The 19,734-nt window shown below is 41.5% G+C and overlaps 1 protein-coding gene across 3 annotated transcripts in view; it reads left to right on the top strand.

The window, feature by feature from the left end:
- Nucleotides 1-19,734, top strand: part of CDK14 (cyclin dependent kinase 14) — a 495,570-nt gene that overhangs the window by 220,698 nt on the left and 255,138 nt on the right. The gene's annotated exons all lie outside the window — the stretch shown is intronic.

The following is a 19,734-nucleotide window of genomic DNA, read 5'->3' as shown; positions in this document are numbered from 1 at the left end:
GTTATAATATTTTGAATCTCAGTATGTACTGTCGAGAAATAATTGTCTGACCTCCCTCTTACAGCCAGCAACTGTGAAAATTTAAATTGATCAAAATAAAAAAAAGTACTTTAAAAGAAATGTTGTTATCCATTGAAATTATGAAAAAATAAAAATGGAATTCTGCCAAGCCTAGTTTTAGGGAATGATCCAAAGCCCATTGAAGTAAATGGAAAAACTCTCATTAACTTCAGTGGGATTTGGAACAGGCACATGATAACCCATTGCTCTCTCTGTAAGAGTGAATATTATAAAAGGAGCTGTTTTGTAATGGAATATCTTGAAACTGGAAAGCTTGCTACAATAGCCCTGTCTCTGAGGCGGTTAAGTGGCTGTAAGAACACTTCCGGTCACTGTAATGTTAAAATGACTTTTCAGCTGGTTTATTTAACATGTGTCCTGGGCCTGGCCTATTTGTGAGAACATTTTCTTTAGTGTCAGGATAGATGGTAATTAAAAAATAGGTAAGGAGAGCAAATAGGATTAAAATGCTCTACAGGTAATATCTATGAGTGTGACAACTGAAAATGACTTTTGTTGTGCATGGTTTCTGAAAGGACCTTCTTTAGTAAGCAATGTCAGTAAGGAAACTCTGATGCATACAATTTAGGCTTCATAGATTTATTTTTCCCCCGACTGATGTTTCAGCTATTAATTAAAACTTCATTTGCATAGTACACAGTGTAACGATCTAATTGTGTTCAGAGTATTACTTTCCCAAATCTTGGGCTTGAACTCCTAATTAATCTTTCTACATTTTCCTAAGACAGACATATGGTACCGGTGTAGAACTACTTCAGCATTTAGCTGTGGAATCATGCAATGTACCATCATAATTAACCTCCCAGTTTTCACAGATGGATCTAAGAACATGTAATTTATACGAAACAAATGAGTCTAGAGGAGATTTGGCTTTAATAGAATATCTGTCATTGTACTGTAGCCAATAAGGCTCTGCATTTTTTGCGTTATTAGTTTGGTTTTTTAAACTTTGACTGATTTTATCATAAAATTAATATGGACTGGATTAATACTTAAGAGAGTATAGTAGTTTTTCCCCCTCTTCTCGGTAGCATCACTTAATTTTTACAAGATGAAGTACACTGTTTATCATCTAGAGAAGACGTTCACCTCGTTGGTTTGCATATAAATGATATATTTTAATAATGTGGTTATTTGACTACAGAAGACTAGTGCAGAGCAGCTGCATACATCACTGTTTCCCTACATCAGGTGTAGAGACATCAACACAAATCTGATTCCTTTTGTTTAATCAATTATTCCAGTGTGCCTAACTTATAAACTGAATCAGCATTAAAAAAGTCTTGACATCTAATATTATGTAACAGACAGTGGAGATATATTTGTATAATTTTACATGAATACAGTTTTGCGATCTTATGTCAACTACTGTTTAGCTCTATTTAGTAGTGCTGGCTGAGAAATGAAAAATGTTTTCCATGAGAAATTTCATGGAATTTGTTGCCTTTTTTTGTCCTTTCAAACATCTTGCTTTTCCCAACCATCTCTAATATTTACACCTCCCCCATATGGAGTTAAAAATGCATATGCCCTTCTCCTGCAAAAAAATGTATGACACTTGCTTAATTTTGTGCCTGCGAGCAGTCCCATTGAACTTATAAATGATTTCTGAACTGGGGTCTTAAGGCTTACACCTATGAGGTGCTGAGTACTTTCAACTCCCATTAACTCATTGGAAGTTGAGGGTGCTCAGGACCTTGCAAGACTGAGGCCATTTCAGTTTCCAAGTTATAGTACTCAAAAGTAATTGGTAATGATATGAGGAAATAACTTCAATAACCATTATGGATCCTTTTGCAACAGTGAAATTCAACAATATATGGGGTACCATGTGGTGCAGGAACTCCACCCAAACACAGGGTGGCATGTAGGAAGAGAGATCAAGAAGGACTCACTCTACAATTCACTGGACCCAGAACATGGTGCAGGCAATCCATCCCCTTCCCTTCATGACAGCCTTCTCCCATTGCCATTGAATACAATTAGTCCTACATCTCAAGTAGTAGAAGTCTGTTCAGCAAGTTCAAGGTTCTGACTCTCCTGATGGTGCCTGATGGGGAAGTTGTTCCAGTTGTACATAACAAAATCTGCTTTACCCTTTTAATAAGAAAGAGTTTGAAAGAGATTACTTACAAAAATCTGTTATCTGTGCTATTTAGATTGCAAAGTTTAGCACTGGTAAGTTAGGAAAAGTCCATTTTAAGATAACCCATGCAACCTTAATTCTGACTCCCTGTTCATATGCATTATGATATAGTCTTCAATTACATGCTCACATGCTTTTCACAGGACCCTGGCCTCTGTCATTTCATTAGATGAGTTCAGAAAGGGGTAGAAATTAAGGTTGCCGGGGTAAAATTAGTTAAATTGGACTTTTTCCTGATTTCTGAGTGTTTGACTTTGCAACCGACATTTTTAATGCATTTTCTATCTATCATCCAACTGTCATATCTAGTCTAATCATCTGCAAGTCTAAAATGCCCAACATCTCAAACAGCTACACCTGGGCTTAACTTGATGCATGTGAGTGATCCCACTGAAGGCAGTGGGACTACTTTTGAGTAAAGTTAAACATGTGCATAAGTATTTGCAGGATTGAGGCCTAAAGACCTTACTGGAGGTTCATGTTTGCTTTAGTTCCTACCTATTGCTGATTTTATAATGATGTTTTGCTGCTCTAAAAGTGAAATCTTAGAACTATTATTATATTCTTACTAATGACAATTTCAAACTTAATAAAAATCTTTTGAGATGGAGTAATTAAATAAGTGATGAATGGTTAGTGATCTGAAAGAGCGCTCAGCAAATGGAGCCAGGAGGTTATCAATTTGGTGATGATTCCATAGATAAATTAATACTGATGGCATACTTTAGATTATCAGGGCTGTCCAATTTCAGAGCTGACCGTGAAACAGTAGAACGGAGTTTAGTTTCATGTAACACCCTTCAGACTCAAAGTATTGCAAAATGCTTTACAGTAATGAGTTAGAAATGGATAGTATAGTGACTGGATAGGCAAATGTGACCCCCATTATCTGCTCAGCAATAGCTCAAAATGGAAGTTGCTTTATTGGAATTTTGTCTGTCTACATAGTCGATTGATTTTATTTTTTATATATATAATCAAAGTCCCCCCCGCCCCTCCAAATTTTTTTTAACTTCCACTGATGGCCACCAGAATCAGGAAGGAAGGTCCTTGTTTGACAACTCATCTGACAGAAACACCTCCTCTGGTCCCACAGTGAAATGTTGTCCGCTTTGCATATAAAGCAAAGTCCTGGTGTGATATGTGACCCCACATCCTTCAGTCCCAGGAGAGACGTGCACCATCTGAATGACAGAACTAATATCAGTGTTGGATAATATATACTGTAGTTTAATATTAGGGCATAATTCTTAGCATGCTTTGGCGATTATTACATCGACTAAGTATTCATGAATAATTGAGCATTATTCAAGCTCTGCTGAACAGAAGACTAAAGAGAAAAATTTAAATTTATAACTGATTGACTGAAAGGCACCTGCTATTCCCTGAATAGAGAGGAATATTTGGACTCCCTGGAACCATTGTTTCAAATCTTGGTAGGATTGACTCGGTCTTTCATCTTTCTGTGGCAGGTAAATTTGGTACTATGTAGTTAGCTGTATAGGGGTTTGTTACACAAGTCCCTAAAAATAAAAGTCTGATGCGCTCTGTGTGAATGTTGCAGTTGATGTCAATTTTTTTAAGATTCAGAGTTTCTCCTTGGGTCCTTGATTAAGTATTTCCCCTTCCTGCAGTGCAGTATGTTGTGTGCTGGGTGGCTGATGCCCTCCTCCCCCGGAGTTAGTTGCTTTTCCCTGTAGGATAGTATGTATGTTTGCTTCCCAATTTTTATAGTGTATTTTTTTAGGCCATTTGTAAATAATATTAGCACAATTTCTCCAAAATCAAATGAAAAATATTTTGACTCATCTTTAATAGTGGAATTATCTTCTATTTTTATCTCCCCTATTCCTGAAAATGCACTTTGTGGCTTATGAGACTGCAGACAAAAGCCTATTCACCAGCACACTCCAGTAGAGGAGCATGACTGTTTGCTCCCCTCCTGTAAAGGCCCTGTCAGAAGATGGTATGACCTTGTGGGGTGTTCCAGCTACAGAAAGGTGCATAAGCCACGTTCACACTGAGCCAACAGAGGAAGTGATGAGGGTTGCAGGTGAGAGATGAAGCAGAGCTCCTTGAAGAAGGTTTCATGTCTGCTTTTACTAAACTTGGCGCTAGTTGGAATTATTAGTTCTTCATTTGTCTTTTTAGAAGGAAGACAAATTTATCCATAAACATTAAACTAATTTAAAAAATCTCCAGTAAACGGTACAAGCTTAGTACAATGCAATCTCTAAACATTAATGAGATTTGTAGTATGACACATAATTATGCAGATATATTATCAATAACTGAACTGGTTATTATGTCCTTCAGTACTTGGCATATGAAAAATGAATATATCTAGTAATACTTTTCATTATGCTTTTAATATTTATGAACAAGAACTGAAATGAGAACAGATATGTGATAATTGAAAGCATGATTCTTAGTGAGGAATAATTATATTTATGCCTCAACTATGCTATTAATGGGGGGAAAAAGCTCCCAGACTAACAAGACTATATAATTTTAAACCAAGGATTTTCAGTTTACCTTTCCTATTTTAATCTTTGTGTGTCTCTTATTTTTTAAAATTACTTCCCATTAAAGATATAAGTTAATTCTCATTGGTTGATTACAAGACCCAAAACATAGTTTGCTTAAGCAATGAATTGGCTTAATAAATTGCATTCATTCCTATTTTTTGCACTCTGTCCTATGGCAGAAATATGTTTCTTGTTTGACATAAACACAGTTTGTACAACTATGTAGTGTGTTACAATTAAAAGAGCCACAGACCTGAATTTTCAAAAATGATTAGTGACTGGGTGCCCATCTTGAGACCCCTTAAAGGGGCCTGATTTAAGAAAACATTGAGCACCTTCCATCTGAAAATCAGGCCCCTTTAAGATTTTTTTTAAGTTGGGCACCCTAAATAGATAGTCATTTTTTGATAACTTAGATCAAAATGCTTTTGTCTTATTTGTCAGAAGAGTAGAATTATACTAGTTGAAAATAAAGAGATCATTAAAAACGTTGATATGTCATAAAATCTGCATTAGTGAGTCAAATTCTTTTACATTTATCTGTGCCCTTTAGGGTCCCAGATTACTATGCAAACTATATACGGGGTCACTCATCTGCCTCTCGTGTCTGAAATCTCAGGAGGAGAAGGGGAGCTGGTGGTGAAGGGAGTCTCCTTCCCTTCTCCCTTTGGAAGGAAGAGGGAACAAGGAGTGGGGGTCTCTCTCCTCTGTGGGAGAGGGAAAGTTAGTGGGAAGAGAGATCTTTTTGTACAGGAGTGAAAAGTAGATGGATCCAAAGCAGGAATCTCCTATTTTCCTCTCCTGTCAGTGGCTGCTCCTGCTTCACTGTCAGTAAAGACTTGAGAAGCCCAGAAACTCTCCAGCCAGGCACCAGCTTCTCTTGCTGCTCCACCTCTGATTGCAGTGCTTAGTGAGTCCTTCCTTCACCAGCCAGAAAGGAGGGGGAGATCTGAGGGAACAGGGTTCCCCCAAGTCTGGGAAAGGGGTGAAGCGAGGAGCTCTCCATTTGCTTTTAGTAGGGGAGGGAGAAAGCTGCTTTTCCCATTTCTTTTACCCTGCGGGCCCCCTGGTCTCTGCACAGAGAAGAAACGAAACATTTACATTGGACTGCTCAGTGAAAAAGCCAATAGAACATGGGTGGAGGAGCAGAGGGAGAGGAAATCCTGTAGATGGAGAACAGGTGATAAGGGAATAAAGCTCTAGGGAAAGCATTGTTTTTCAAACCTTTTTTAATGAATAGATATGAGACCAGGTCCTGCTAAAGCTGGAGTGCAGTTTGGTGATGGAAACAACACTAGCTTGAGGAAGTGAGATTTCTGCAGGGATTTCTGAGGGCGAAAAAGGAAGTTTGCTTGGCACACAAGGAGGAGAAGGGAGATATAGACATAGGAGTCAGAAGGAACGAACGAAGAAATGAGTGTGAAAAGTAGACAGTGTCTGAGAGGGAGGGAAGATTTGCTGAGCATATTGAAGGGTTTCCATAGAATTGGAGGGGTAATGATGCCACTTAGGGGGGCATTCAACCCTGGCCCCTCCAGACAAACTTTGTGGAATTTCAATGGGGTTTTCTGCTTTTTTTTTCATTTCTCTCACAACTGAAATTGGATGGACTGACCCAAGCATTAATAAATAATTAATAGATGTTTTAACAAATGGTTAATCAATTGTGCAACTGATCAATAAATTGCTTGTAACTATGGATTATAACCATTTAGAACACCTTCCACTGATATTCCTATAATCATAACACATTGCTTATCTCTGTATCATGATTTACATCTATTAACCCTTTTATAAACTCCGTATAAATGTTAAGTTTGACCAAAAAAATCCAAGCAATCAAGGACAGATAGTTTCTGAGTCAAACAGGTAAATGAAATCTTTAGAAATGAGTGAGCTGTCCTGTCTGATGACAAATCTCACTGGAAATATTTTATTTCCTTAAACACGATACATGTTCATAGAATCATAGAATATCAGGGTTGGCAGGGACCTCAGGAGGTCATCTAGTCCAACCCCATGCTCAAAGCAGGACCAATCCCCAACTAAATCATCCCAGCCAGGGCTTTGTCAAGCCTGACCTTGAAAACTTCTAAGGAAGGAGATTTCACCACCTCCCTAGGTAACACATTCCAGTGCTTCACCACCCTCCTAGTGAAAAAGTTTCTCTTAATATCCAACCTAAACCTCCCTCACTGCATCTTGAGACCATTACTCCTTGTTCTGTCATCTGTTACCACTGAGAACCGTCTAGATTCATCCTCTTTGGAACCCCCTTTCAGGTTAGTTGAAAGCAGCTATCAAATCTCCCCTCATTCTTCTCTGCCGCAGTCTAAACAATCCCAGTTCCCTCAGCCTCTCCTCATAAGTTATGTGTTCCAGTCCCCTAATTATTTTTGTTGCCCTCTGCTGGGCGTTTTCCAATTTTTCCACATCCCTCTTGTAGTGGGGGCCCCAAAACTGGACACAGTACTCCAGATGAGCCCTCACCAACGTCAAATAGAGGGGAATGATCACGTCCCTCGATCTCCTGGCAATGCCCCTACTTATACATCCCAAAATGCCATTGGCCTTCTTGGCAACAAGGGGATACTGTTGACTCATATCCAGCTTTTCGTCCACTGTAACCCCTAGGTCCTTTTCTGCAGAACTGCTGCCTAGCCATTCGGTCCCTAGTTTGTAGCGGTGCATGGGATTCTTCCATCGTAAGTGCAGGACTCTGCACTTGTCCTTGTTGAACCTCATCAGATTTCTTTTGGCCCAATCCTCCAATTTGTCTAGGTCCCTCTGTATCCTATCCCTGCCCTCCAGTGTATCTACCACTCCTCCCAGTTTAGTGTCATCTGCAAACTTGCTGAGGATGCAATCCACGCCATCCTCCAGATCATTAATGAAGATATTGAACAAAACCAGCCCGAGGACCAACCCTTGGGGCACTCTGCTTGATACCGGCTGCCAACTAGACATGGAGTCACTGATCACTACCTGTTGAGCCCGACAACCTAGCCAGCTTTCTATCTACCTTATAGTCCATTCATCCAGCCCATACTACTTTAACTTGCTGGCAAGAATATTGTGGGAGACTGTGTCAAAAGCTTTGCTAAAGTCAAGGAACAACATGTCCACTGCTTTCCCCTCATCCACAGAGCCAGTTATCTCATCATAGAAGGCAATTAGATTAGTCAGGCATGACTTGCCCTTGGTGAATCCATGCTGACTGTTCCTGATCACTTTCCTCTCCTCTAAGTGCTTCAGAATTGATTCCTTGAGGACCTGTTCCATGATTTTTCCAGGGACTGAGGTGAGGCTGACTGGCCTGTAGTTCCCCAGATCATCCTCCTTCCCTTTTTCAAAGATGGGCACTACATTAGCCTTTTTCCAGTCGTCCGGGACCTCCCCTGATCGCCATGCGTTTTCAAAGATAATGGCCAATGGCTCTGCAATCACATCCGCCAACTCCTTTAGCACTCTCAGATGCAACGCGTCCAGCCCCATGGACTTGTGCATGTCCAGCTTTTCTAAATAGTCCCGAACCACTTCTTTCTGCACAGAGGGCTGGTCACCTCCTCCCCATGCTGTGCTGCCCAGTGCAGTAGTCTGGGAGCTGACCTTGTTTGTGAAGACAGAGGCAAAAAAAGCATTGAGTACATTAGCTTTTTCCACATCCTCTGTCACTAGGCTGCCTCCCTCATTCAGTAAGGGGCCCACACTTTCCTTGACTTTCTTCTTGTTGCTAACAATCCTGAAAAAACCCTTCTTGTTACTTTTAACATCTCTTGCTAGCTGCAACACCAAATGTGATTTGGCCTTCCTGATTTCGCTCCTGCATGCCCGAGCAATATTTTTATACTCCTCCCTGGTCATTTGTCCAATCTTCCACTTCTTGTAAGCTGCTTTTTTGTGTTTAAGATCAGCAAGGATTTCACTGTTAAGCCAAGCTGGTTGCCTGCCATATTTACTATTCTTTCTACACATTGGGATGGTTTGTCCCTGTAACCTCAATAAGGATTCTTTAAACTACAGCCAGCTCTCCTGGACTTCTTTTCCCCTCATGTTGTTCTCCCCGGGGATCCTGCCCATCAGTTCCCTGAGGTTGTCAAAGTCTGCTTTTTTGAAGTCCAGGGTCCGTATTCTGCTGCTCTCCTTTCTTCCTTGTGTCAGAATCCTGAACTCGACCATCTCATGGTCACTGCCTCCCACTGCCTGCCATCCACTTTAGCTTCCCCTACTAATTCTTCACGGTTTGTGAGTAGCAGGTCAAGAAGAGCTCTGCCCCTAGTTGGTTCCTCCAGCACTTGCACCAGGAAATTGTCCCCTACACTTTCCAAAAACTTCCTGGATTGTCTGTGCACCGCTGTATTGCTCTCCCAGCAGATATCAGGGTGATTGAAGTCTCCCATGAGAACCAGGGCCTGCTATCTAGTAACTTCCGTGAGTTGCCAGAAGAAAGCCTCGTCCACCTCATCCCCTTGGTCCGGTGGTCTGTAGAAGACTCCCACCATGACATCACCCTTGTTGCTCACACTTGTAAACTTAATCCAGAGACTCTCAGGTTTTTCTGCAGTTTCATACTTGAGCTCTGAGCAGTCATACTGCTCTCTTACATACAGTGCAACTCCCCCACCTTTTCTGCCCTGCCTGTCCTTCCTGAACAGTTTATATCCATCCATGACAGTACTGCAGTCATGTGAGTTATCCCACCAAGTCTCTGTTGTTCCAATCACATCATAATTCCTTGACTGTGCCAGGACCTCCAGTTCTCCCTGCTTGTTTCCCAGGCTTCTTGCATTTGTGTATAGGCACTTGAGATAATTCGCTGATCGTCCCTCTTTCTCAGTGTGAGGCAGGAGCCCTGCCCTCTCGCGCGCTCCTGCTCGTGCTTCCTCCTGGTATCCCACTTCCCCACTTACCTCAGGGCTTTGGTCTCCTTCCCCCGGTGAACCTAGTTTAAAGCTCTCCTTACTAGGTTAGCCAGCCTGCTTGCGAAGATGCTCTTCCCTCTCTTTGTTAGGTGGAGCCTGTCTCTGCCTAGCACTTCTCCTTCTTGGAACACCATCCCATGATCAAAGAATCCAAAGCCTTCTCTCTGACACCACCTGCGTAGCCATTCGTTGACTTCACGATTCGACGGAGTTTTTGCACTTGAATAGGTTAATACTCTTTTTAGTGCACACAACACAAAATTGGATAAATTTTTCAATTTGACCTTTTATAAGCGGCTAATCCTCATAGAGGGCTAATTGCTTTGTTACAAATTTATTTTTTATTTTACAAAATATTATATTATAAGCATTTAATAAAGACATGGGAGATTCCCAACAGGTGTAAATTGTTTTAGGACCACTTAATTCAAGGAACATAGGCCTAAGAAAATTTTCATAAGCTGAGGATCTGCCTCTTTATTCTGAGCATGCCAGGTAGAAAGTCTTTCTAATATTTTGCAATATGATGCTAACTGTCTCACTGAAATAACATAGTTGGTATCTATGTACTTTCTTTAACTAATATTTCTTCATAATAGGCCTGCAATGACCTTTATCTGAAGATCTCAAAGCACTTGAGGAGTAGTGACTTTACCTTCCCAACACCTCTCAAGTGGTGTTACAGATGAGACTGAGATATAATATAGTAGTAGTATTCCCATTTTACAGATGGGGAAAATAAGGCAAAGAGAGATTAAGTGGTTTGCATGAGGGTGTAGTACAAGCCTGTGGCAGAGCTAAAATTTTTAAGGGTCTGAGTTTGAGATGCTGAGTACCTTTAACTGCAGTTGAAGTCAGTGCTCAGCACCTGTGAAAATTAGGCCCTAAATGGTTAGGCCCTGTAACTGCAGTGTTGACCCTCCTTGAATGTAATGTAGGTTAAAGGTGCTTCAGGCCATTAATGGGAGTGAAGCGATTCCCAGCTTCTGTAGACATACCCGTGCTAAATCTGCTCGAGTTTGTCATTGTCTTCATCTTTCATCTCACTTCCGTATTTGGGGCTGGCAACTCTTATAGCCTTCTTCTAAAACTTGTGATTGTACACCTGGCTGTCATGCAAATTGGTCTTCCTAAGATCCATTGATGAACCAAGTCTTTGTCTTCTCCCTTGATCATCTTCCATCCATGATCATTGTAAGGGCCATCTACCAATATAACTCCCAATTCTGTGCTGGATATGCCCATACCAAAGTAGCCTAGCCTCCCTCAACTTATCTTTAATTGGGGGCAACCAGTTAGGGGGTGGCAGGCCAGGCTGTTTGCTGAACATATTTTAAGTACATAATTTTAGCACATATTTAGAGTCTTTGTACACACCCCATACCTATGTAACCCCTTGGGGTTTAGAGAGCATGGCCCCTTTTAAATCTTTTTCCCAGTGGGGAGGGCGAGCAGTGAGAGAAAGGATGGAAACTTGGGGGTGTGGCTCTGGAGCCCGGGTAAGAGAAGGGCTGCAGCCAGGAGGCCCTGGACAAAAAGTGAAGGAGAGAGGCTACCTGCCTGAAGCCTGGGAAGGACAGGGTGGCCGATCAGGGACACTCAAGTACAGGAGCCAGGAGGTGCACTGTGCCAGGGAGGAATCGCCAGAGAAGGACAGCCTGGAGCTGGATCCAGTATCACTGCTGCCCAGAGCTGCATGGGGCTGTGAGTACTGGGGCTTGTGACTCTGCACTGGGAATAAGGAGGGAGGCTGCTAGCTAGTTAAGTGGGGAGGTGGTTGCTCTGTGTGGCTTTGCAGAGAGCGGCAGAAGAGGGCACCGGAGGGGTTTGCTGGGGAAAGTTCACTGGCGCTGAAGATGACGAGGCGCACCCAAGACTCACCATTGAACTGGAATTTTGCTCAGGACTCCTGAACTCTGTGTCTGTGACACATTGCTCAGTGTCTGCCCTTTCAGACTGTGCTACCGCTGGGCCTGTGAGGCCTTGGTTTGGATGCAACCTTGTTCTACTGCTCCCCCTGTACTTCCCATTGTTGTTTTTCTCCTCTCATCCCTCTGTAAATAAATATTTCCCTTTATTATATCCATTGTACTTTTCCTGTGGGTGGGTGTGTTCACTCTGGGGGGGGGGGGGAGGGTTTGAACAGGTGCCCGTGGGGTGGAGGGAATTTTTCCTGCTGCATTCCTGAGCGCGCTGTCTCTTGGCCAGAGCTGCCTGCAGAGCAGACTCCATCTTGGCCACGAGGGCGCTAAAGTTACACATATGTCATGCAAGAATATTAATGATCAGTAAGTCATTAGTTTTCCAATGGTCTCTTACCTGGCACCTTTTAGATTCAGATGATGACAACAGTGTGTTAGGTGTAATGAGTATGTCAGGTCTGACAAGAGTAGCTGACACAGAGTAGTAAACTGCAAATGGGCCTCTGTGTCACCAGCTCCATTTTGTTTTGACTACAGTAGTCATTCCATTATATGTAGTCTAGATAAGACAGACACATCCTTCTGGCACACCTCTGCATCACAAATTCCACCCAATTAGTTCTCTTAGCACACAATCCTAAGCCTTCTCCAAGTCAAAAAACCCCAAGCCCATTTGATGGTTCTGCTGGAGCTAGCCCATGAAAAATAGTAGTGAAGCCACAGTAGCACGGGCAGCGGCAAGCGGCAGCATGGGCCAGCTGCCTCAAGTACAAACCCATTGAGACCCAGCTAACCTGTGGTGCCGCACACCAATGCCTGGGCTACCATGGCTATACTACTGTTTTTAGCATGCTAGCTAAATGAGAGCTGCTAGCATGAGTGTCTGTCCACTTGATCTGGAAACCACGCTCCCAGCTCCAAGTGTAGACTTACTCTTAGAGGGAGGATGATCATGTAGTTAAAGCACATAACTTAGAACCAGATCTGAGCTCTATTCCTGGATCGACAGCACCTTTCTTATGTGGTTTTCCTCAACTGTGAAATGGGGATAATAATTAAAATTAACTTACCTCAAAGAGAGGAGTGGTGAGGTTTAATTAATCAATGTTTATAAAATGCTTTGTGATCCTCAGGTGTAAATTGCTATTAAAGTATAAAGTGGTAGGTGCTTTTAGTCTACTGTTCCTGGGGGTAGAGGGTTGGGGAAGAAACAAGGAAACTAAAATATTAAAACATATGTTGCTCTAACCTTTTGTTATTTAAAACACTCAAAAGTTAGGAAGTGAATAAGTTACAGTTCTCTTACCAATATAAACTAAAGTATATATGGCATATGCAATGTCTTCTATTCCTCTTCCTTTATAAATGTTTTATGTATGCTATTTATTATTGTTTATATTATAGGAGGTGCAATATTGCTATGAGAACCTTACATTTTCCTCTCCTTACATCTGAAGTACACTTGACATTGCATTATTATAAGTTTACGTATCTTAATTGCTTTATTTTGAATTTGAATGTGGTGTGTGTTCACACATATTAGCTACATGTTTCCAAGCAAAAGTATGTGGACATAAATGTCTCTGGAGGAGATGGGGGATGGCTGAGGTACAGAGATATGGAGAGGAGGGGATTTTTGTCCATCAGGGAAGTGCAAGAGTAAGCCCTGGACTCTCCTGTTGCCTCCGCAATTCTATGGAACATGTATTTTGGAGTTTACATCCAAGAACTCCCTCCACAAAGACAGTTCAGCCTTCTCTGAAAGTAATCTATGCCCGTGGCACAAATCCAGGAGTTCTCCATGTACTTAAAGGAAACTTTGCATTAATTAATAACCAAAAAATGTTTTCCTCAAAGAACCACCAAAACCATGAGAAAATCACATATCAGTGGCATATCTGTTTGCTTTACAGAACACCTTGGTTAGACTTGGTGCATAAATTATGTGCTTTTTCTTCTTCTATACAGTATCACTCATGTGTTTCTGAGTAAATTTGTCCTTGTTGCTAGTTTGTGGGAATTCCAAGACACTAGAGACATCTGTTAGCAAAATTGTTTTCAAAGGTTTTTCTTTTTTTAAAATCCCTCATATATGTTCTTCTCCTTGACCCCTTGCTGCGTCAGCCTTGCTGGTCTTGTTTCCATCCCTTCTCTGTCTGAAAATTGCATGAGTATCACTTTGTGAAATAGCTTTCAGGAGGATTCTTTTAGGGATGTGGTGAACCCCTTCCTTTCCAATATAAGGGAATAGAGATCATCATTATATGAATATTTCCATTGCTTTCCATTGTAAAGAATTCTGTGACATTCTTAGAAGCTTCAGAAATTTTAAATGTGGTGACTAAAACTGTACTATAGCAATCAACAGATTACTTTATAGATTTCATTTAAATAAAATTAACTTTCCTGTGATCTTTTGTAACCTCCATTTTAAATGTTATTGCAGCTATCAATGTTTTTGGTAAACTGTATTGTCAGTTTAAGAATTTGTTAGTGAAAATGGGAAACTTTCAGTCAGTAAAACCGCTAGGGCATAAATAATGTGTGCACTCTTTTTAACAGGAAAGAATGGCTTGAAACAGTCTTGCTGCCTCAGTGAAACAATACAATCTGTCTGCTGCCAATGATGTCATTGCCAGAAGCCAAATAGTACAGTTTTTGTTTTAATGGAAGAGCTCTTTCACATTGCTGGTTTTACATGATGGGAATGTGGTTGGAAATGCTTCCTTTTCCATTCAGAAGCCTCGGGCTGTCCATGCATTTCAGTTTCAGAAATGACAGCTGAAACCAATTAGGCAGAATTATGGGACAGTAAAGTCACGTGTAGCTTTATCATGACTGAGGAAGAGGGGAGAGAGAGATTATACTGCATGGGGAATAGAAATGACTAATCAAATTAGGAGAATACTATATTAGTAAAATTATTATAGAAAGGCTTGTGAGATAGAGCTCATTTTCTGTGAGTTACCTTATCTTTAGTGAGAGATTTTCTAGCCTTTCTGTGCGAGCTGTTGCATGTTTGATAGTGGATTCTCAAATATCTCTCAACTGGCTAAAGTCAAAAGGTAAAATATTTGATTTTAAAATAAATCACAAGAGCATGTTCTTGAATATCTTTACTTTGTGGCTTACTCAGCTATTCATAATTTGAATCCTTTTTGTAAGGTGGAGGAGGACCTAAATCTTTAACCTTTGTTCCTGATTTTATTTATTTACATATTCCCTCTTCTCCAGAAGTAGATTAGTTCACATAAACTTTTCTCTGTCTGATTAGTTCTCCCTTTACAATTGCTTGCGCGCACACATCTGCAGATGTACATCATGGTTTTACTGAATAAGAATCACCTTTCACATTCTGCAACACATTTCAAGCAAAAACCAATTAATTACATTATGAAATATTGCTCCATGGGTTATTTGCATAAATAATTTAAATTTGTTGAGGCAGTTTACAGAGAAAAATAACAAAACAAACAATGATAGTCCAAGTAAGTCTTTTTAATCCTAGATCCTATCCTTTAATCCCATATTTCTTGTTCCAAATTCTGCTCTTTGTTAATCCCATGTAATTTTACTGCCTTTGAGACATTCTCAAAGTCTCCAAGGTATTGTCTTGGGCAAGTCATTTAATCTTTCCAGTCATAAAATGGGGGGTGTTAACCTCTCTTCATTAAGGTTTGAAAAGTGTTTTGAGACCCTAGCAGGGCATAGAAAAATTATTATTCAGTATTGCTTGTCTGTGTGTAATCTTCCCTGGATACCAGCTGTAAACTGTGATGAACTAAGCATTCCCTTATTACCTCCTAATAATAAAACTCCTATTCTACTCCTTTTACATCAGTTGTTCCTCTAACAATGCAGCAAGGAAAGCAGAAAACCCTCCGGTCCCTACCAGTTTGGCCCAAGGGGAAAAAGTTCCTTCCTGATTGCCAAAACAGGTGATAGGTCTGACATTCATTCTTGAGGTGTCCATAACTCTGAGGTTCTATTGTAGGTAGGTCAACACAGTCAGTGTAGACACCACGTTACTTACATTGACCATTACTGGCCTCCATCAGCTGTCTCACAATGCCCCACAGTGACCGCTCTGGTCACCGTTGTGAATTCTGCTGCCCAGGGGTCAGGTGGACAGGAAGACACCCCTCCCCTTTAAGGACCCACACATTTTTGAAATTCCTTTTCCTGGTTGCCTAGCTGGGCAAGCACACCTACCAACTCTCCATTGTTGAGTGTAACTTCCCAGCTGACCATGCCGGCTAAACACTTCAGACACACACCTGCCTGGAATACACAGGAGATATTTGGATCTCCTGGGCCTGTGGGGAAAAGAAATTCTGCAGGCACAGCTCTGATCCAGCTGTAGAAATGTGGACCTCTACGAGCAGGTTGCTCGGGGAGTGTGGAAAGGCTGCAACAGAGACCAGCAGCAGTGCTGCATGAAAGCCAAAGAGCTGCGGCAGGCATACCGGAAGGCCAACAATAGATCCAGTGCTGAGCCGCAGACCTGCTGCTTTTACAAAGAGCTGCAAGCCATGCTTGGTGGAGGACTCCCACCTCCCTGCTCAAGAACACTGTGGTTACTTCTGAGAAGCCCAAGTCACAGGCCCTTGCCGCAAACAGTGAGGAGATGGATGATGAGGAGGAGGAGTATGGGGAACTGGTAACTGGGGGATCCAGCTGTGCAGCAAGCCAGGACCTATTTTTGACTCTTCTGCAGTCCAGCCAGTCCTGACAGAGGTAGAGTTGCTATCAGCTTTTCATTCCCCTCTAGACTTAGGGGTGACGCGGAGCAGTTTGTTTATGTGCACCGATAATGGAGGTACTCTGCAGTCCTCATGGAGGTACTCTGCAATCCTCTGCTGAAGGTTTCTGGGGAGGGCTGCCTCATTTCTTCTGCTGTGATAGGATACTTTCTCAGCAATTACTTCAGCAGGCACCAGTGCAGTACACAGGCTAGCAGCATAGGGGCCCAGGTGGCCTCAGAACACCAGCAGCAGCAGCTGTGCTCTCTCTGCCTCTGATATCCTCAGGAGTGAGGTATCAGCTAAAATCACCACTGCCTGGGGAAAATGGTGCCAATATTCAGTTCCATTGCCCTTTACTACTAGAATCAAGCAAGCGAGCAATTCCCTTCTCCTTTCAGTGGCCGTACTGGAACTGTGGGGTGTGCCCATAATGCTGGTTCTGTATTCTCACCAGTCCTCCCTGGCCGCCTCAGACAAACCATGCCAGCACCAGAGTCGGAACTTGGTACCGAATCCGAGGTGAGGGCAGCACATCAGACTCCAGCAAGTAAGGAGACGTCCCAGGAGAAGGAAGGGGAACGCACCCCTCCTCCGGCGGTGCACTCATCATTGTCGTCTCCGGACAAAGTGGTGGCAGATTCCCAAATGGGCAGTCCCCCTGACAACTTCAAGGAGCACCAGGCCCTTCTTAATAGGGTGGCTACCAACCTGAACTTAAAAATTGAGGCGGTTGTAGAGGAGTCTGACAACCTCTTTAACATTTATATCCTCCTCCACCCCAACCAGGGTCATTCTGCTGTCCAACCAGGGGTCCTTAAGATTGCCAAATCGCTGTGGGAGACCCCCTCTTCTATTCTGCCAACTTCCAAGAAGGCAGAAAAGAAGTATTATGTTCCTTCAAAAAGGTCATATATACCTGCATACACACCCTCTAGCAGCGTCACTGGTCGTGTCCACTGTTAATGAAAGGGACTGGCTGGTGCTGAGCGGGGCCAAGTCATTGGCACACTGAAAAATGAAGATGCCAAGAGACTAGATTTATTTGGTAGAAAGATTTATTCAACAGCAAGTGTGAAATTTCACTTGTCTAACCACCAGGCTGTGTTAGGCAGGTGAAATTTTAGCCTCTGGGACTCCCTTCACAAATTCATGGAGGTCCTCCTGCAGGATCGAGCCCAGGAGTTCACTGCTTTGCTATCCTTAGGTGCTAGAAGGCTGAACTGCAGGGGAAATCCAGGTTGCCTGAACTGCAGCCCTGTTGTGTATGAGTATCCACAGTGATGTGGGCAGGTGTGTCAAATGCATGTATGTCGTTGATATACATGGTAGAGGGCAATGCTTGTCTCTCATCGTATGTTTTTAAAAAGCAAATTTCAGTGAAGTTTTTGTCAAAAAATTTGACTAAGACTTCTATCAAAAATAATGGAAATTGTCTTTATTCAAAAATTCACATGGAAGTTAAATGAGAACATTTTATTCCATGGAGGTTGCTGTTCTACTGCTATAATCAGAGAGAGATTGAGAGGAAGAAACTTATTCCACGCCAACTGGAAAAGAAACGTTTACATCATTGCAGTAATGATGTTTCAGATGTTTTGCCAAAAGGCATTATATGTTTGTGCTAGATTTAGTGCTCAAGCAGTATCAATCACTCAACACCTAAAAGGTGACAAAGGTGACTTTATATCAACATCAAGGAAGCTTAATAATAAATCAATGAAACAGAACCTTGAGTGTTCAATGTAGTAATGAATTGTTAAGAGTGATTGGGTAGTTCTTGCTATGGTCCCAGAAGATTTGGAGGGAAAGATTGGGGAGCCAATACTGAAGTGGATTTTAGAGCTGGAAAAAATGAAAGTAAAAGGATCACATTTAAAGTATAAACCTCTGTACAAAATACAATTTAACTAACTCACACTAACACTGACGGGTTGGGTTGCCAACCCTGCAGGATTGTCGTGGAGTCTCCAGGAATTAAACATTAATTTTTAATTAAAGACTAAGTCATGTGGTGAAACCTCCAGGAATAAGTCCAACCAAAATTGGCAGCCCGACTGATAGGGGAAGTAAATGCATGAACTAACCTTTTATTTTCTTTGTTAGACTACTTCAGTGATATGTTAACTGTAAATTGATCCAATAAACATTACTCTTCGTAGCGTGTGTTTGGGAGGAAATTGCTTCCTCTGCTTACGTCTTCATGCCCATTTGAATAGGTTCCTCTTCCTTTTCCCTGTGATATACACACACATTATAGTACCTAGAAATTTCCACTACATACAGAATATTTGCTGTCTTTAGGCCACAGCAGAGTTTCTTAAAGAAACATGCTAATGTCCAGCCGACTGAATGTATGCATCGAAGAAATAATGTTTTAAATTATATATTTAAATTTTTACTAATTTTAAAATACTTTCAGCAAATTGATTGAGTCCCACATTAATTTTCTAATATTGGCACACTGGAGAAGGGTTGTGAGAATAAAGGATAGCTTAGATGTGGAGGCAAGAAGGCAACGAAGCATGGAGTGGCTATTCCTGATATTAATTTGAATCCTATCAGGAGGAAATGTTAGTGGCTAGGTATATAGTAGACTTCTGAATGAACATAAAAGAAAGGTTCCTGGGGTTGTATGGGTAGCAAAATGAGACCCAAGAAACCATTCTGGCTTGGGGAAGAAAACTTCTCTCCAAGACTCTCACCTGGTTCACTGCTTACACACAACTGGCCTGTCCCTGCATGCAGTGCATATATTGACAACTGTCTTGTGCAGAAATGCTAGTTGATTTCCTCCTCTCCCCCCCCCCCCCCAAGATGCTGTCCAAGTTCCTGAATGGAAAGATCAGCTCCAGTGCGTTAGCGGTTATGCCAATTGATACTTTTTCTTTCAGTCCTGACTGTAATTTCAGAAGTTACATTGTGGGTATGGAGCAGAGAATCAAAATACCACCTTATCTGATAAAGGTGGTATACTGGTCAGAGCCAAAAGAAATGTGAAGGGAAAAAACGGAGGGGAGGGGGATTTCAAAAGAGAGTGTTTTCAAATGTTTCCTCTGCAAAAGTTAATAAATGTTTACTAAGAATTTATATGGAGAGTTCAGTTGTCATCTGGAGAGTTATTGTGGTAAATTCAGAGACTGTTAAATCATTAAAGTGAGAAACTGATTTTAATCCTGCTATAAGTGCAAACCTTAACACATCTTCACTATGAATCTGCTTCTGACATCTCTAATAATCGACCACGCATATGTACACACGTGCATGTTGCCATGTTTCATCATATCTTTTTTTTTTTGTACTGAACAATATTCAGCAATCTGTTCTACAGCTATTTTAAGAATTATTTCTATAAATAATCCTGGGCCAAAATCCTGCTTGTTTTACTCACAT

This window comes from Lepidochelys kempii, chromosome 2, assembly GCF_965140285.1.
Source record: "Lepidochelys kempii isolate rLepKem1 chromosome 2, rLepKem1.hap1, whole genome shotgun sequence".
NCBI lineage: Eukaryota > Metazoa > Chordata > Testudines > Cheloniidae > Lepidochelys > Lepidochelys kempii.
This window is presented reverse-complemented; position numbering and strand designations above follow the sequence as displayed.